We start from the raw sequence: 5,850 nt of genomic DNA, 5'->3' as shown, positions 1-5,850 counted from the left end.
ATCGCGATTAAATATTTTAATCAACTGACAGCCCTAGTTTTAACCCATAATCTAGCCAGCATCTCTATCAACGAAATGAAGGTCATAAAAAACATCAAAGCCAAAAAGGGCAAGAGAGGCTATGAGAGTCTGCAGCACACCCTCTGAATTGTAATGCCTGATTTAATTACCCTCTGGTGTGGCAAGATTCTCGTGAAATTAGGACATTTTCTTTATGAACCGGGTTTGCAACTTTGATGGTGTTGTGTATGTGTGAGAGAGTGACAAACACAGAGAAAAGAGAGATGTGAATGTGGCTACATCTTCAACCAACGGGAGTTGACATTCCCATGCTGAAAAAAGGGGGGGTGACGGGCGGAAGGGAAGTAAAGCCCTGAAGTGTGAGGTGAGGCAGAGCTCATTCAGTGGGATCGTTGAGCTGCGAAGCTCCTCGGATTTAACGAACAGAAAACCCTTCGTTTGGTGTGAGAAGCGCTCCTGTCCTGGACCGCTGTGACTCTGTGATCGCTGGCTGACCACCTTTGAGGGGATACGACAAGACCCTGCAAGGGGACAAGACCAACAACTTTTTCCATCGTGGTTTTCAACAAAGGTAGGATGCTGATTTTTGTTTTTATTTTAGCTTGCAAATAGAATCAATACACGCGCAACAGTGGAGGAGATGACGATATGCTATCTTCAAGCTTCATTGGTTGTTTATCATCACAAAAAGGTAACACAGGTAATTTAAAATAATTGTACAATCGAGAAATGATTGCAGTGCGTAGGCTACTTGCAGGCAAACCACCAAGAATAATAGAAAAACAGATCTTTGCAGATCTCCCTTAAATTACCATTGCGTGTTTTTATAGTCATTTTCATATTCAGTGGCTATACATTAAATTCAAGAAGTGACACCTACATTGAACATTACGGAGCACTGATCGTCAACAATAAGCTTAACCTGCACACTAAACATCGCAATGAATAAAACAGTTTATTTGACTCTTTCTAGGAGATTCACAAATAATCGTTTCAGACGTTCATGCATGAAATACAAGTACAACTGAGTTGCTGTAGATATGATCTGAGTAAACCTTTATTCCCATAGTAACTCTTGCATGGAATGAAATCATTTAAAACGTCACATCTCTGATTTTCTTAAATGTCTTGCTGTTGTGCGTTTGCTCAAAGCAGCCTTTTCTGCACGACTGGCTGAACTTGCCTTGTTGCAGCTAAACGATCAAAGTGTTCTTGTTGGATGTTTTGAAGAAAAAAGGACATTTATTTTTAACTGAATTATCTTTTAGCGGTTAACTTCCACTTTCTCCAAGGAAACCGTTAAGACTAATTTAACAATAGACCTGTGACATTTCTTGGCAACCTGATGAGTGCAATACATCTTGGTTAGACACCAGGTTCGAACTACCATTGTACAAATAGGGATTTGATGATAGATAAATTATAAAAGTTATAGCCTAAGTCCACGGAGTGTCTTTGCAGTTGGCTGGTGCATTTGTATAGGCTTGCGTTTACAGAATAATAAATAATGTAGATGTATTAGCCTACTTTGTAAACTTGCTTCATCTGATGAACAAATCCTCCTTGTTAATGCAGTGTTTTATTGTAGTTAATGGTACCTCAAACATGCATATTTTATTTGCCCAATGCTGATGCAGTCGTTTAGTTGTCCATGGTAATCCCTGACTTCACTACCTTGTGTTTTTTTTTTCTGTTTGAAAGACGGAATCAAATCAGGTTGTTTTGTGTTTGCGCAGAACTGGGAAACGCTGAGGGGAAAATTGAATGCTTAGTACCTACTATCACCACCCACCTCTTGAGCCAATCGTTGCAGCCCTTCCCCTCTTTCATATTAAACCGCGAGCACTCACTCACTCTCACACGCACACTCACACGCAAGCACACGCACGCACGCACACACACACACACACACACACACACACACACACACACACACACACACACACACACACACACACACACACACACACACACACACACACGGAGAGACACGCAAGTTTCCAGTAGCACCATCAATGTCGCCATGGAAACCCAGCTCACTCGCACCCTCAGTTGATCGCCTTTAACATTACTCTTCGCTTGTCACTTAAAAAACGTGTACAGGGTGTCTTTGTGGATTAGCCTGTCAACTGCAGTTTGATAAATTAAACCTGGGGAGGGGACGTGTCCACCACCCCACCCCACCCCTCTCTCTGACTGCATGTGATGGTTTGGTACATGTTAGATTTTTAATGGGTATGTTATCTCCCACTGGTGGTCCGTCCTGCAGTACCGTGTGCATTGTGTGGCTTGACTGGAATCAGAAGAGGCCTTGGCCTTTAGTGTAATTGCTGGGAGAATCTGTAGAGGAAAGTGTCCATGCATCTAATGCATTTTGTCCTTTTCCCAGAGGCTGCTCTCTAAACTACTGTATCCTACTGTGGCATTTGCTGCCTTACATGAATGAGCACCACAGACATTAAACGGAAGCACACACAAGCTGGAAGGCAGGATGAGTCATTTAATATATAAATGCATGTCCTCAATCTGTAGGGGGTGGATTTTTTATATTTGTTTATAAGCAAGGGTATGTTTATAATCATTACATGCTGCAAATGCAGCCACAACAACGAATTCACATTAATGTGAATTCACATCCACATCAATGTCTGATGGGGCACAGTATGCACATATTTAGCATTTGTTTACAAAGGAGAACATCATTAGTGTAAGGGAATTGATACAGGGATTTTGATCTGGAAGAGCACCATTAATCCTTTTTTTCCTGCATGTGCTGGAAAATAAAAGATTGTCCTTCTTTTTCAATCTTTCTATTACTTTTTCAAATGTTTTTATTATTCCCTTTGAATAGACTGCATTCATTTAAATGAATATCTGTCATTAAGAAAACACCTCTTCCAATTAGCCACTGGTGGACAGAACTACAATCTAAATACATTGTTTGATGTCAATATTTAGCTCTATAGTTGCAGTGACATTATGATGATAACAAACGTTATCTCTGTAAATTAAAGATTGTAAATCCAACCTGCAATCATGAAATTAGTCATCTTTTTGAACATAAATGCATCCAAGTAATCATTCACGCATACACGCACAAGGAACACATTCAGAGGCACTCCCACGCCCAGACGTGCTCAGCAGTGGCAGTGAAAACTAGTCAAAATCATATTTCTCAGAATCTGTTATGTTAGCCATCTGTGAAGATGTTCCTTTAATTAGGGTAGACATCGCCCGAGGTAGGTTAGTCAGGGCAGAGTGAGTTCAGAGATGAATGAATGCATGAACATGTGTGTTTGTTAGTTGTGTCTAATAAAGGCTGTTCTGCTGTGAGGTACACACACAAACACACAGGTAGGGGGAGGGTAGTTGTGGACATTTTTGAGCCAGGGTTAAATAACACCGAAAGGAAATGGAAGTAGCTGCACACCAGTCAAAGATCAATATGCTAACTGAGCTTCTTCATTGACAGGGCTTACTGTGGAAATTCAATTGTACTAATCAATCTCAACAGTTATATGGTTTGAGTATTAATAAAAGGAGAATCCAACCACTGGATGGATTTGTCTGTAATAAAGTCGCAGATGATGGGAATGGTGAACCAGATGGCCAATGAGCCACCACCAGTGATGTACTGATACATATATAATTGCATTAACACTGCAGAGTAAGCTGAACAAATAATTAAATCCCATAGGATATTTACATGTAGCGGGTAGAATGTGACAATATGCACTCGTTTTTGCAATGAGAATTAGCTATATTTTACTTATTTAGTGAGAAGGCAGCAGCTAATGCTGGCCTATTCTCTTTGCTGCCTTCACATGTTATACTGCTCCATAATAATTATTCAGTTCAGTTTAGCGCCTGGGAAAAACAATGAAACCCAATAATTATGTGAGAAGGCTTCTGTTTCTGCCAGATAAACTAAGATTGTAAATTACCAGGAGTGCTAAATAGAGTGGGAGTGACAGAAAGAGAAAACGATTGGGAGGAGGAAAGACAGTATAGAGCTATTTCCTTAGATGAAAAGAGATAAATGGCCAAAGGATGTAGTAACCGAGCTGAGAGGTAAGTGAGGTTGATCTCCATCCAGACATTTGTTCAGCCCTGCCCATGCATGAGGGCCACGCAATCAGCCTGAAGATGGAGCATGTGTTACCTGTCTGTGGCTGGCCTAGGCAAACTCCCTTCTCAGTGGAGAGAGTGACCAAGGTTTGGAACAAGCTGGATGCAAGACACAAAGAGAGGAAGAGACAGTAAACCTGGGAAGAGAGAGAAAAGAGTGGAAACAGGTGGAATGAATACCAGAATTCAGACATCCACAGAGATGTGTATTTGTGTGTGTGGTTGGTTATGGGTCTTCATTCATAGAGCCTCTCTTTGCTATTGCTGGCATTCTGTTGCATCTAGTGCTTGAGTAATCCTCCTGGGAACACACTGAAGCTGCCAAAGTACCATCCAGCTCCTCTTTTCTCTCTTAACCACCCTCATGCTCATCCATCTCCGTCTTTCTTTTTCTCAATACTCCTTTTCTCTTCCCTTATTTCTGTTCCTTTCATTTAATTCCTTCCTAATTGCCTTAATATCATTACATTTCATTTGTCTCTGCACTTGATTCTCCTCGTTTTTCTTTGCCTGCTTTTTGCTTTTCAGGTCTTGAATTGCGATTTATCTCCACTTCACCACTTAACTCCTGATGTGAATCTTCCTTAAATGTGGGATTCATGCTCTTTTTCTTTTTAAGTCTCGCCTATAGAATCAGTGTTTCGGTTCTCAGAGAGCAGGACAGAGTGAGGCCTTTCCCATGGGTTGACCAAACAAAGAGCCTGGCTCCCTTCACTTCTGTATGACTGCACATGAACAGAAACAGAAGCATTCACTAGTGAATCTGCTGCTGGACGGCAAAACGATAGATCTCCAATGGCCATGGTCAAGGCATTTCTTCAGTTTTGCAGCAATCATTAAAATGTCATATAAACTGTGCTGATGCGTAAGTGACGTTCTCAAATGAGCTCATTGTGCAGGACTTAAAAGCAACATTCAAAAAAAGCATGTAATAAAAACAGTCATATAAATAAAATAAACCACATTCAAATTGAAAGACTAGAACATATGGAAACCGTTTTCTAATGTATTATAACATCTTTGTGTTTTGCAAGCAATCTGTTTGCTTTATATTTAATGTAATATTCCAATAAATTATTCTTACTTTTAATTTAACCATTTAATGTTATTTCAACTTTCTTTTTTGCTTTTTAAGGAGTGTAGCCAGTACACACTACACAGACCATGTGGGATTTTTTTCTTAGCTCACATCTGACAGTAAAAGGTCATGGCCAGGATAGCTTACACATGTACTAATGACCTACTAAGTGTACACGTTGTAAACATTTCTATCATAACAGTGATAAGATAACAAAACCTGATACACAGAGTCAAGAAACAAGTTCCTCTCACATGTAGATCAACCTCTGCTGGTTATTAGCTACTGGTCCGGCTCCAGTTTAAATGATTCAATCTGTAGTTTGAATTCCTTCTTATCAAACAAACTCAACAGAGTTAAAATCCCCCCAAACCACCCACATCCCATTGGCACCTGCTATATCGGAATTCAGGTCAGCAGGGGGAGACATGAAATTGCTCTGAGAGTGATTGGTAAAGGGAAGAGGGACAGTGTGGGGTGGGGGGGGGGGGGGGGGGGGGGGGGGGGGGGTCGCCAAAGACCATGCCATTGAGAACAATCAGCCCATTGTGCGGTAACAAAAGAATCATAATTAAAGCACATTAAGTGAGTCGTTCACAACAAATAGAAGGGTTCATCTGAAC

The 5,850-nt window shown here is 40.7% G+C and overlaps 1 protein-coding gene across 1 annotated transcript in view; it reads left to right on the top strand.

The window, feature by feature from the left end:
• The first annotated feature begins 346 nt into the window (after positions 1 to 346).
• The window catches only part of slc1a2b (solute carrier family 1 member 2b), a 29,597-nt gene continuing 24,093 nt past the window's right edge, over positions 347 to 5,850 (top strand). The window contains exon 1 of the mRNA XM_034141953.1: positions 347 to 592. The gene's annotated coding sequence lies outside the window, so the exon portion shown is untranslated. The remainder of the gene's footprint in view (positions 593 to 5,850) is intronic.

Source organism: Trematomus bernacchii, unplaced genomic scaffold (genome assembly GCF_902827165.1).
Source record: "Trematomus bernacchii unplaced genomic scaffold, fTreBer1.1, whole genome shotgun sequence".
Taxonomy (NCBI): Eukaryota; Metazoa; Chordata; class Actinopteri; order Perciformes; family Nototheniidae; genus Trematomus; species Trematomus bernacchii.
This window is presented reverse-complemented; position numbering and strand designations above follow the sequence as displayed.